We start from the raw sequence: 14,837 nt of genomic DNA on the forward strand, positions 1-14,837 counted from the left end.
TCCCCACAATAATACACATTTTGGATGTCTCCTTTAAAACCTTATAGTTAAATAAGAGAATAGATTTTTTTAATGTGCTTGTGCTTAGCCTGGCACATGGTCTGCAATGATTGATTATGTTCCCTGGATGATGATGAATGTAAGTGGTTTTTAATCCTGGTCCTGGAAACCCACCACTCTGCACATTTTGTATGCCTCCCTTATTTCACACATCTGATTCAGATCATCAGCTTGTTCGAAAAGAGATCCAAAAACTGAACTGAGTGTGTCAGATATTAGAGACATACAAAATGTGCGGAGTGGTGGGTCCGACAGACCAGGATTGAAAACCACTGATGTATGTAATATCCAATTGGATTAATTGGCCTATTGTATTAAATGTCTGTGCTCGACGTGACTGATATGTAGGCTACATAAAATCATGTAGCCTACTTGTTGAGGGAACACAGCAATCACACAGAAATGCACATTTGACATGGGATGCAGTAAATTTCCTGTTATTAACAACAACAACACCATCAAGAAGTTAACCAAACTCATGCAGGGCTGTTTAATTCTGCCATAGTCAGAATTAAACAAATTCATAGTGGGTTGGGGGAGTAGTATGAACTATTAATTTCTACCACTAGATGTCTTAATAGTGCTAGGTAGAGTGATTTGCCTGACATCAACAAGACTTAAAAACTTAACAAATTATGAAGAATTTCATTAAGAACCCAAGCACAGAGTAGCTGCGTAGAGTTGCGTAGCACAAAAAAACGTAAAAGCAACACAAAACAAGGCTTAAAACAGAAGCCGAAACTACAGCTGACAAAAGACCTGTGATAGAAAAAAAAAGAAATAAAATGAGAAAAACACAACAATGACGAGACGATAACCATACTAGACCGACCGGAAACTAGGGACACGATACAAAACAAACCACAAACACTCGGCTGGTGCGCTCACAATGAACGACAAAACATGGTGCATGAATGTTCGAACCCCAACACTGTACCAAAACCTGCCATATATTCTGGCATAGTCACTGATATTGATCATTATCAGGCTCTTAATTACTGATTTAATATTTTGATTTTAATTAAAATTCATAGTGGGTTGGGGGAGTGGTATGAACTATTCATCTCTACCACAAGATGTCATAATAGTGCTATAAGGTTCACTGAGGGATTTGCCAAGACTTAAAATAAACAAATTATGAAGGAAATAATAGTTTACTAGTTTAATAACAAGTCTGTTATTACATGTATAGGGAAGAATGAGGAGTGTTGTTGTAACAGATTTTACTTAAATGTCTATAATTGCTACTGTATGTGTATCAAATCAAATCTTGGATAAAATTGAAGTGCCTAATGTCAATCAAGGACAAGGATTGCTGCCACAACCCACCGAAAATTGGTTTTTGACCTGTAAAGGATGGGACTCACTGATCGTGTGTGATGATGTCATGTATTTCAAATTGGTTAAACAGCACATACATGTACTTTTATTAATTCTATACTGAAGTACATTATTATTATTATTATTTATTATTATTGCTGCATTTAACTCTAACTTGTTTGAATTAATGTAAGATTTAACAGCAGTAAATAAATAATTTTCACCAAAACTGCAATAATCTACTTTCACTGGAAACCAAAGTCTTATTGGAAAATAACTGACCCCTACTGTGATTCATTGCTTTGACTTCATCTCACCAGCACAAGCATGAAAGCATGATAATCTACAAAACCGTTGAAACGATATACATTTGAATGCAATAAACAGACTGAACCCTTTTCAAACAAAGTAAATGTGTGAGAATACAATGAATGACCTCACTAGAGAGCATAACAGCACTGACAGCTGGAAATATTTACTTGTGAGTTCTTGTGGAGCGCTGGCGTCAGGCAGGGCACAGTCAGTGCCAGAGGAATGCAATATCAGAGGAACAGCAGGTCGCTGGATGACTGGCACATTGCCCAGGAACAAACGGGCGTCCTAATGTTTGGGGGGGGATGTTTAAGCATGTGTGTTCTCAATGAAGAAAAACTGGCCTCACTGTCCTTATATTATTAATAATAATAATAATACATTTTCATATTTTAAGCTACTGGTTTGCTCACATTTCCATGCAGTAGACTTTTTTTTTAATGTTTAAAATTTTTTTTTTATAAATGTTAAAGTGTCCCAGGGCTTTCAAAACTGTATTGAAGAAGTTTGTGAGCAATGTATATCCAGAGCAGTTGTATGCAGTTCACTCTGTGACATCACTAGAACAGAATAGAACCAGGGCAGAGCTGGTGAGATGGACCAGGGAGGCTACAGCTGAACAGGAACCCCAGCAATCGGCCAGGGTGAAAAAGTAGGGCTTCAGGACCCGGATCACGGACTGGAACGGACTCTGGATGATCGCGGACTGGAACGGACTCTGGAGGATCGCGGACTGGAACGGACTCTGGAGGATCGTTGAATGGAGCAGACTCTGAGGATGCTGGAGCGGACTCTGGAGGATCGTGGAGTGGAGCAGACTCTGGAGGATCACGGACTGGAACAGACACTGGAGCAGGCTCTGGGGATGCCGGAGCGGGCTCAGGGACTGGAGCGGACTCTGGAGGATCGCTGACTGGAACGAACTCTGAAGGATTGCGGACTGGAACGGACTATGGAGGATCGCAGACTGGAACGGACTCTGGAGGATTGTTGAATGGAGCAGGCTCTGAGGATGTTTGAAGCGGACTCTGGAGGATCACAGACTGGAACGGACTCTGGAGAATCACACACTGCAACGGACTCTGGACAAGGCTCTGAGGATGCTTGAAGCGGACTCTGGAGGATCACAGACTGGAACAGACTCTGGAGAATCACACACTGCAACGGACTCTGGACAAGGCTCTGAGGATGCTTGAAGCGGACTCTGGAAGATCACGGACTGGAATGGACTCTGGAGGATCACACACTGGAACTGGAATGTTTAAGCATGTGTGTTCTCTATGAAGAAAAAATGGCCTCATTGTCCTCATATTATTATTATTATTATTAACAATAACCAATTATAAACCAGGCTTAATAGACAGGAGAACACATGGCACATAGAAACAAACACAAAAGCATTGCGTTCCCACAAAACAAAAGATAAGAACATGCGGCTAATGAGATCGTGGACTGGAACGGACTCTGGAGGATCGCGGGCGGCGGGCTGGAAAAGACTCTGGAGGATCGTGGACTGGAACGGACTCTGGAGGATCGTGGACTGGAACGGACTCTGGAGGATCGTGGACTGGAACGGACTCTGGAGGATCGCAGGCTGGAGCGGAATCTGGTCTTTTCTGGTCACAGGTCTTTTGTTTTTCAGCCATGTTGGCTAATGAGAGCTCCCACAGACTGAGCGCCCACACAAAGCACGGTGTGCACGGTGAGAACTCACAATTAAAGACAAAACATGGAGCGTCAATGAACCGAAACCAAACTAGACAGGAGTGCCAGGATCCGAAAACCACGCTCCGCACACAAAGCTGCACAAACACAGAGAATCCCGTTTGAGTGGCGAAATCAATGTTTCAAATAAATCCAATAGGATTTTAAAAGTAATGCTGGGGCCACACCAAAAGATATTTAAAATCTTATAAGATTTTCAAAATATGAGAGACCACAAACATGAGGACAAAAAAATCCTAGATTTAACAGTTTTGCTACTATAGTGTGTGGTGTATCATATAGTCCGTGAAGAAGACAACACAACACACAAACAGATTTTCAACCAGAGCCCCGACTGTGAGTGTGAACACAGGAAATCTCGCAAAATCAATTGCTATGAAATTGTCAACTCTATTGTGGTATGTTTTACAGAACACGTTGTATAAACAATTTGTGCTGTTGCCACAAATTGACCAGCTGATCCTCCATCTCTGATGCCCATATCCATTTCACTCTGTGCTGCGCCATGACTGCAGTTGTTATGCTTCCATCTTCTGTCAGCTCGCTTTCTGATTGGGTATTGTTTCGTTCCACCTGAAAATTAACAGAGTGCGTGCGCGTTTGTCCTCGGGGTTCCCCCCACACCCCTAGCGATTTCTGAGCGTAAATATTCAACATGTTGAATATCTACGATTTGCGATCGGGGTGGTTCCGATGTTCTTCCGAGCAGGTTAACACACTCTTAACACACCTCACACCACAGGAAAATCTGATAAGATAGACTGTTGAACAATCAAGATTATCGAGACTTCACTTAGGATTGTCGGAAGGGGAGAAATCAGCCTGAATATCTTGTGGTGTGCCCCCAGCATTAGGTCATGTCTGAGAGTGGCTTTATGTGGATGCATTTCTCTACAAAAGAGGGGCCTGGCAGAAAAAGTTTGAGAGCCACTGCTCTTGAGCTAGTGCCATTTAATATGCTGATATCTCACAGGGCATGTCTTGTTGGCCCAAATTCACCTACACAATAGAAAGCTGGTCTTCAAAGAGCTTCTGGATAAAAGGACTGTTTCTGCTCATTAAAGTTCATTATGGTTACCACCTAATTGTGGTTGCACCCGTTTAAATGTCAAAACTAGGGTTTTCTGTTTGTTGCTCTGCATGGAATGAAAGGTTTTGAACAACTCACTGTAGCTGTTGTTGTTTCCGGCCGCCGGCATTTTGTCAGTCAAAAATAGTCGATCCCCGAACGCTAATGAACTGACTCCATAGGAGGAAATGTCATGAAGTTGTAATTTCAATGAAAAGCATGATAACTGATAATGATAATAATAAACAAGGGGTTTCATTCAATATATCAATATATAAGGAGTCAGTTCATTTGCATTCGGAGATCAACTATTTTTGACTGACAAAATGCCGGTGGCCGGAAACAACAACAGCTACAGTGAATTGTTCAAAACCTTTATTTTTAGTAAACTCTTTGTACACAAACAATGTTCTCAATGCTGGAGTTCATGTGTAGAGCCCCTGGTGATACTTCGAGCAAAGTTTCATGTTGTGTCGAGCCTTCTTAGTGTTTTAAAAATAGCGATTTTGATGCTATCATAGTAGTGCCCCAAGCACTCCCATTCAAAAGTCAATTTGACCGAAAACGAAAATACGGTCAATCTTAAAAGTGGCGTTTCCATCCTAATTATGCTTTTAAACTAAAGTTTACCTCGGGTAGATTCACAAAAAGACCCTTGGTTGCATTTTGGCGAGAGTTACACTTTAAGGCAAAGTGGCATGATGCCATTCTGTAGACTACTATTAATAATAGATAAGATACTTGGGCTGACAATATCAACACCTTCCTTAAGAATGGACAGTGCAACTGCATCAGAGGGACAGGATGATCGCTTTAAGTGGAGAATGACATCTCTAATGTCAGAGAGTGACACCAGTTCAAACTGACTAAAGAAATACATTCCAGTTAAAACTGTTAGCACTGGGTTAGCAATCATAGATGAAAAAGCTCTGATTCCATTTATTTTCTCAACAAAAAAACTTCACAAATAAATCGCACGTTGCCGATGATGAAGTAAAGCTAGGTTTTGTACTTGGACAAAGCAGTCTATTTATAATGGCAAAAAGCTCAGGTGGCTTTTTAGCAATCATATCAGACAAGTAACTTGCTCTATAATATTTCACAGCTTTTTGGTATTTTGTCGGACTTTCCCTTAACATTTGCAAGGAAATTTGCAACCTATTAACAGTTGTGAGCCTCCACCTCCTTTCTGCTCTTCTACAAAATAAAGCAAAATAACTGAGAAAATGAGAAATAGTCCTCAGATGCCATGTCTGTAATTTATCTCAAAACATCTGGTGTTAATTCGATCTCAAACAATTAAAATAAGTTATTTATCCACTACGTGCATGACGTAATAAACCAACGTGGTTGAACGACCACTTTGCGACAGTATGGTTTCGGGAAACAGTCGCGACTAGCAAGTTGATTTCTTCAACGATGCATCGTACTATGCAGGGCTGGACTGGGACAAAAAATCGGCACGGGCATTTTGGCCCAGACTGGCCCACTATATGATCATAAACACCACCCATCTTTGCACGCCCTTAATTATATGCATACCAACTCCTTTTCCTTAAAACCACTAATGCAATGTAATGAGTTAGAATAGGAACGAGTGAAAATTTGACATTTATTAATTAATACAGTTGAACTATACTCCACAGTGATGAATCCTAAAACAAGCTATAAGCTGCAATGGCAGTGCAATGGCAGTGAAAAAATACAGTGTTTCTCACAGGATTTTTGGTAAAACTGTGGTGGGTGGACCTTGGTTCTTGCCCCCCCCCCGTTAGAAAATTTTGTGCATTTTAATGTTAAATTCATCAATCTGGTGCACTTTGAGAGTTCAAAATTAAAAGCTCCAACCCCTATTCAGTGTGCAAATTAAACGAAAAATTCAAACCTCTTTTAGTTACAGTCTATTTGCATTACACCTACTACATAATAATAGTTATAATATTAATCCAATGACAGTAATAGCCATATTTTGTAAAACAAATGCACAAAAAAAATAAAGGAAACTTTCATAATTAGTTTTGTACCAATTTCTATACTTGAAAGAGATAAGCACATGATCTTTTATTTTGACGCAAACTGCATCAAGCTTTTATTTTGGCGGAAAACATGGTTTACAAACGCCTCTCATTAAATTTCAAGTGAATTGCGATAATCGTCTTTATATACTGTCTATGTAATCGTCAACTATGCAATGTGGAAATAATCTGTAACTGGGTTATGGGTTCCTACACTCGATCATGACATAGCTTAAAGGTATAGCGGAGGATGTTTTACTTCCTGGTGGGTAGTCTAAACTATTGGTCCTCCTAATTGTCAATCATTCTGGTGAATCAATCAAACTTTTCAAAAAGTGGAGAGGGCGGGTCTTATCTAAAATTTGGAAAGATCCTCCGCTATACCTTTAAGTGTTTTGAAAGTAGTTCTGCTTACCGCAGGCTCTACACTTTCTCATCTCTCTCCTGATCCTCCTCACTATCATCATCATCACAGGAGCTGATGAAGGGCAGAAAACATATATTTTGACACATTTTACAGCGTCTGCTTTAAGGGCCTGGTTCTATTTTTTCACGCTATTTCTCTGCACATTCCTTGCGTTTCTTCTCCATCTCGCTGACTATTTTGACAGATACAACTGACACTGCTGCACGCTCGCTCACTCGTTTAAAGTTGTGATTGGGCCAGCCCAGTGTCAATCAAGAAAAGAACCAATGGGCTGCTGATCTACGTGTTTCATGGGCTGGTCTGTCAGAAAAAAAACACCAGCACTGACTTTTTTTGACCACTGCATTACACCGGCACAAACCCAGCGCCGCCAATTAAGCAAAACACAACAAAACGAATGGGCCGCCGATGTACACATTTTATGGGCCGTTAAAAAAATAAAATTAAAATAATAATAATAAAAATTATGTATGAGATGTATCGGCCCAAAAAGCACGTCTATGGGGCGCCGTTTGTAAAGCGGCTCACGCTGAAAATAACAGCAACATTTTGTCACATTTAGCTTCAAACAATGTTTAAAAAACTGGTATGAATTTTTGATGGTCACTTTTTACCACATTTACAACAATATTTGTCAACTTGGAGATATTTTAAATAGTTAAATCTAAATATTAAATGTTACACCTAAATGCTAAATCTAAATCTAAATGTTAAATCTAAATATAAATGTTAAATATAAATATAAATATAAATGTTAAATCTAAATGTTAAATCTAAATCTAAATGTTAAATCTAAACGTTAAATCTAAATGTTAAATCTAAATGTTAAATCTAAATATAAATGTTAAATCTAAATCTAAATCTAAATGTTAAATCTAAATGTTAAATCTAAATCTAAATGTTAAATCTAAATCTAAATGTTGAATCTAAATGTTTCGGGTGAAACTAAATATTTAACTAATATGCAAATTCAAAATGCCGGTAACCGGAAGTGCCAAAATAAAAGCTCGAGTGTGTGTTTATAGCATGGTTTATAGTGTCAAATAACGAATAAAAACCATCTCATAATAATAACTATAATATAACGATAATAACTACCTAAAATAATAAACACGTTTGGAGAAACTGTAGAGTTTCGTGATGAGAGTGATGACATGACATTCAGTCAAAGTGAGCCCCCTCGTGGCTGGCTATTATGGCTGCAGGTCATAAGTCCCGCACTTTTCATAAAAGTGACACTAGCCTACTCTTCAAATACAGTTTCTCCAAATGTGTTTATTATTTTAGGTAGTTATTATCACGATAATCCATGTCCAAGAGTCCATTTCCTCGGATGAGATGGTTTTTATTCGTTATTTGACACTATAAACCATGCTATAAACACACACTGACCTCCTCGAGCTTTTATTTTGGCACTTCCGGTTACCGGCATTTTGATTTTGCATATTAGTTAAATATTTAGTTTCACCCTAAACATTTAGATTCAATATTTATATTTAGATTTAACATTTAGATTTAGATTCAACATTTAGATTTAGATTTAACATTTAGATTTAACATCTAGATTTAGATTTAGATTTAACATTTAGATTTAACATTTAGATTTAGATTTAATATTTAGATTTAACATTTAGATTTAGATTTAACATTTAGATTTAGATTTAACATTTAGATTTAGATTTAGCATTTAGATTTAACATTTAACATTTAGGTGTAACATTTAATATTTAGATTTAACTATTTAAAATATCTCTAAGTTGACAAATATTGTTGTAAATGTGGTAAAAAGTGACCGTCAAAAATTCATACCAGTTAAATACAACATTGTTTGAAGCTAAATGTGACAAAATGTTGCTGTTATTTTCAGCATGAGACACTTTACAAACGGCGCCCCATACACGTCGGCCCACCGGGCAAATGCCCGGTATGCCCGATGGCCAGTCCAGCCCTGGTACTATGGTAGTGAAGCAGTGAGTTACGTCGTTGTACGGGAAACACACCCCTGCTCAGCTCTTAGTTAGAACTTAGAAACAGTAAGAGCTCAGGACTTTTGTTCAATCAATGGAGTGCCAACCACCAGAGTAACACCAAATCTGAGCGACTATGAAATGAGCTTGTTTAGCTTCATTCTCAGTCAGTCAAGCAGCTACAGTTGGAACACATCAGCAACACATCCTTGCTGATATTCAACAGAGCCAACAACCCTCACCACTTCAGATTTTGATCGTTTCAGTGAAGATCATCTGTCTCTATAGATTAGCCTTACCCCAGTTGCCAGCCTCAGAGTGATATGGAAATGACCTAGGTATGACCCAGGCTGCCAAGCATTAAATTATGAGCAGCTGAGGTCTATACTGATTATATCCCAAGGTGGCTTACCTCATCTCAATGGTCTCAGCTGCTAAGGAGCAACAGAACCACTTTATCCACATGTTAAGTCGTGACTTAAGGAATGCTGTTTCTGGGTCTAAGCCTCTCGTTTTACTTGGGAATACTATCTCAACAGCCATTTATGAGCACTATTTATTTTTACTATTACACATTTAAGCTGTGCATTAAAAAAACGTACAGTGTACATTACAGACTCACGGCATCCCAGACACAAATATTTTAACGATTTATAAAAGATGAATCACTTTCTGGCCATCTGGGATTTCGGTATGGAGATGATTTTTAGGTAGTATTACATCACATTGTGAGTGTATATTAGCACCGTTCATCGTTTTCTTTTGGCATCTGATTGAGTCATCAAAGTTTGGACCCGCAAGCGGTGACATGTGATGTCAGACTTAACGAGCAGATTAAGGAGGTTATGAGCATTTGATAAGTTAGCCTGTGCTCAACCTTCTGCTTGTTGGGAGTGGCTGAAATGTTAAAGCCCTTACTGGTACAACAAGACAAGATGAAAACCACAAAACAGAAACTTCAGAATAACAGTCCTGGGGGCATTCCTGTGACATTAACCCAGAATTTACTGAACTAATTGGAACCAATAACCACAAGTAAGCAATGTTTTAATCACAGAGTTAAGCATTAGAGTTAATGTGTTTCCATTGGTAACACAGAAAGACATCCTGCACTGTCCTGATTCCAGGAGTCACCATAGAAAGCTGTCTCATTGTCTATCCGTGAAACCAAGTCGGCGGTCGGCTGTCGGGCAAGTTTTGGTCATTTTTGAGCGTCGATCGGCTTAGTTTTTTCAGTGTGTTCTGCACCATTGGCTCTAGTCGGATGCCGTTGTTTGTTTTTGGGCCGATTCAGCATGTTGAATTGGCATCAGGTAGTCTGTGAGAGAGAGAACTCTGATTGGCTGTTCATCTTAGCAAACAAGTATAAAACGAGAATAAAAGTGAAAGTGATGAAGCGAGAAAAGAAGTCAAGATAGTACAGACAGAAAGCGGTTTTAATTTTACGTCAACTTACCTTTGCATTCAAAATGCACAAATATTTTCATAATAACATGAGCCAACTGGAATAAAAAAATTTAAAAGTGATCAGCGTGATTGATATTCAAAATGGTAAGCAAGCGCTGCTTTGTTTACGTTGTGTATACCTGCAGTTCTAGTTTCGGTTTTCCTTGTAGACTATTGATACAAAATAGACTATTGATACCTGCTGATATAGACAGATATTTACTTATACGCAGGCGCAGAACGCACATGCTAGTTGACAGTCACCTTTAGTCCTTTTGGTGTGTTCAAACGCAGCTTTTTGGCCGAGACACAGCCGATGAGAGACGACAACATAGTCAGCTTTCCTCACCGCTAGTTCTTTGACGTCGGCTTGGTGTGTCCCGGGCTTTAACTGGCCTGGCAAATGTAGAGTTGGCTTGATCACTTCAGAGTTGCTCATTTAAATTTCAATCAAATGCTTTTAATCTAATCTAATAAAAAAGCTAATCTGAGAGAAATAATCTGGGTCACATACTGGAGACACATCATTTTATTTTCTTTGGAAGGAAAGCATAGGTTAGCTAGTCATGCTATCCCAGTCTTGTACAGGACTTGTGCACTGTAAATACAATTTTTAGTTGACTTTACTTAATGTCCAACGATTTGTTAAATTGAATTGCAAAAATCTAGTAATCTTGGCCAAGTTGTTTAAACGGAATCTTATCAGATTTCGGTTGTGTTACACGACTGAAGACAGGCAGATGATGAAAGTTCAAACACGATATTTAATAAGAGTCCACAAAATAAACACAGAGTTGCTGTAGACAGGACCCTGAACTGCAAAGGAGGAACTTAAGTACACATCTAAACAAGGCTAATTAATAAAACACATCTGAACCAAACAAACTTATAATGTCGGTTGTAATACTCAGCCCAATCGGTTGAGTTACAAGAGTGGTCAGATTAAACTGTGTCAGGTTGGGAGTGGTTAAAAAGATGACGAACAACAGAAATAGAATCAATAACTGAAGTGTATTTACAATGCTCACATGAAACTTAAAATAGCACAGTAAAACCAGGAAACCTCAGTCTGTTAAAAGCATAGAGTCCATAACATCATACCCTAAAACCAAATGACTCAGTCCCAGTGTGTTGATAGTCCCAGTGTGTTGATAGTCCCAATGTGAATGTGTCCACCGGTATATATACAATAAAGTGCGATTTCTGGAAAGATAAGTCCTCAAAAGGTAACAGTCCAGGCTCTTGGTGATCACCAAGCGTGCCACACAAGTCCTGAAAAGTGAAGCCAAAGCGTCTCGAGCTTCAGCTTTAATTTCTACATGTCCATAACGGTTTATTTTACACTGACATAATGAGTTGTTCTGAAGTAAACTGTACTAATGGTTTATGCGGGAGTGAGGGCGGGACCTTGATAAAATCATTAATATATATAAAGTGGTTAAAACATGTGTCATATGTGACATATGTGACATATGTCACACGGTGACCATGGAAACAAAGAAGGAGTGGGAAAATGATCAAAGTTAGACAGAAAACGAATGAATACAAACTAAAAGTCCATGAATACTAAAACAAATTGAACATAACTGTGACAGGCTTGTTTAAAAGAAAAAAAGTGTTCAGAAAATGGATTTGATCACAAAATCCAATCCTGGATTTGATATTTTTAGTAAGATTAAAATGCATTTGATAAAAAGACAAAATCAAACAGGATGATCCTCATCTGTATAAACATTTCCATTTTACATATCAGCTCAATAAACAAACTCATCAGAGATTAACCACTTAAAGGTCGTTTTTAACAACTGCATCCCTTGCCTCACGTCATTCCTTCTTTCTGATAGAACACTGGAAGATAGGCTGGGTTTTCAACGGGCTCAGGTACATCATAACTGTTATCACAGAGACGGACATTGTGCCTGGTAGTGATGTTGTCGAGGACAATACAGGAAAGTATTATGTTGCATACTTTTCCTGGTTTCACTTGCAAGTTGCAAAGCACCTCTTTAGAACTCCATTAAAATGCCCAATTGCACAACTTATTTTGCAATGAGCAGTGATGGATCGTGTCCGCTTAGCTATGTTTTCTGCAAGGTAGAAGTGGATAGATACTGTCTCCTATGCCATTCGGTCAGAATAATATCATGCCATAGAGCACTCTCCTTCAAGATACGTGCATCATGGACAGACCCAGGCCACTTCACGATGCAGAGTGGATGATGAAGTCAGCGTCACCCACAAGTTGGATGTTGATGCTGTGCCTTCCCTACCGGTTGACATACTCCCACTCCCTCTCATGAGGTGCTTGTATCTGCACATGAGTGCAGTCGATAACCCCAATAGTATTGGGCATGTTTTCTTAAAGAATACAAATAAAAATGTTTGTAGGGGGTGGGGGTGTCTTTAAAAATCAACTTTTTTAATCTTGTCAAAGGGAGAAAATGTCTGTCATGACATTGGTCAAGCTCAGGCTAGTATAACCTAATAATTCTGACCAAATATTTCACATTCCCATTCTCTGTCCACCCTGTTACATGACATTTTTACTATGCAATTTGAAACCGGATGGACCTTTTAAGCTTGTGAAGCCCATTATTAGCTAGGACAGAGCTAGCTATATTTCACAGAGCTAAAAACAAAAACAAAAAAACATTTTCATGTCCAGTATAAATTGACACAACAAGTGGACTTGTTATGTTTTACGCGGTTGTTATGTTATGTTTTATTTTAACAGATAAATCCTCAAAAATTTTGGAGAAAAGAGAGATAAGTTTATGACTGATTCTTACTTTGTTCTTGGAGTTGCTTTGCCTCCAAGGAAATGATGTCACTTCTGCCAAGTCATGTGGCAAGTCAAGGGATACGGGCATACGCTTAAGATTTTAAAGGGCAAATGGAATGGAACCAAACAGGGTGGACTGGAGTTTGAGGGACATAAACTAATTTAATGATTTTACATGTAAACATAGGTGACAAATGTATTTTATGTTAAAGAGAATAAGTAAATGTATACTCATATCTGTGTGTGTGTGTATAAATAAATAAATAAATAAATAAATATGCAGCCTTTATTTCAATGGAAAGTTGAGAAAACATGACTGAGGACATGACAATTTCTTAGGTACTAAGACTAATGTTAATTGGGTACATCTATACATGAAAAAACTATGCTGCATGAAAGTTGCAGTTTTGTTTCATGGGGATGCAAAATCCTGTAGGAATGACCCTCCTACAAATGGCATTGGCTATGGGCAATATTTGCCATGTCAGTGCCTCTCTCTAAAAAAAGGCTGAATGATATGGCTGTGCAATTGGTCTTTTTAAACACACACCAACTAAACATTAGCTGATGTGCTTTGGCTTCTGTTTAATTAAAACAATCATGCTCAAGGACTATAATATCCCATGTTCTCTACACCAAAGAGGTGGAACCATGACTCAAAATAACCTAATTTCACTGTAGCAGAAACTCGCACACTAGTGGAGGGTGTGTAAGATGCCATTATGCTTCAATAGAATATTAACTCTAAGGGTGGTGAAGTGACAAACAAAAGAAAATTTGAAATCACCCAAAATGTGAATGTAAAAGAGTCTGGACAGAAGAGGACGGTGGAGCAAGTGAAATTAAGATTTAATTTAGGGCAACAAATGACCATGCTGAAGTAAAAAACACCCACAACAAGCCCTTTAGAGAGGTGATTACACGGATATGGTTCTTGACATTATTGTTGGTGAAAACTCACAATCTCTGCATGGGATACAAGGTGTTGTTAGGGACGGTGAGTCCAAGACTGTGGAAAAGTGAGTCAGTTCCTCCTGATGCAGAGGAAACATTTATTCTGGATCTCAGCCATGTTTTTAAGCAAGAAGGTGGATACTCAATGGTATCAATAGTTTTTGCAACAGGAGCTCAGAAAAGAGGCTTGAAGTGTTCGTTGCAAAGCAAGGATGATGATGCCTATAAGCCATCTTAAGATTTGTGGATAGAGGAACAAAACACTCATAACAAACTACTGCAAACCAAAGCTACACATGAAATCTGATTTTAGCTGGTCTCTCCACAAATGAAGAACTCTGAATATTCTTTATTTTGTTAACAATTAGACATGATTTAAAATATGTGTTCAAAGTATGCACATTGCACTTGTGAGTAATGTATATTTGTTTGTTTTATTTATTTGTTGAGGGTCTGACTGTCTAAAAAAAGAATACCCCTAATAACCTTGCCTAACCTAACAGAAATATATTATTATAAATAAAAATAAGACTAGGTCAACACATTTTTAAATATTTTTTTTTTTACAGTTTTAATATTGTAAACAATATAATTAAGTTTTATATTGTAAACAGTTTTAAACTCTGTGAAAAAAACTTTGTAGCTACTGAGATGTAGATTTTGCGACAACATGCTCCCGAAGGTTATAATATTTTTTTTTTTAAAGAAGTTTATTAGGCTATGCATTACTGCCATCAAACCTCACATACGTTTTAACAAA

The sequence above is a fragment of the Leuciscus leuciscus genome (genome assembly GCF_965113295.1).
Source record: "Leuciscus leuciscus genome assembly, chromosome: 8".
Taxonomy (NCBI): domain Eukaryota; kingdom Metazoa; phylum Chordata; class Actinopteri; order Cypriniformes; family Leuciscidae; genus Leuciscus; species Leuciscus leuciscus.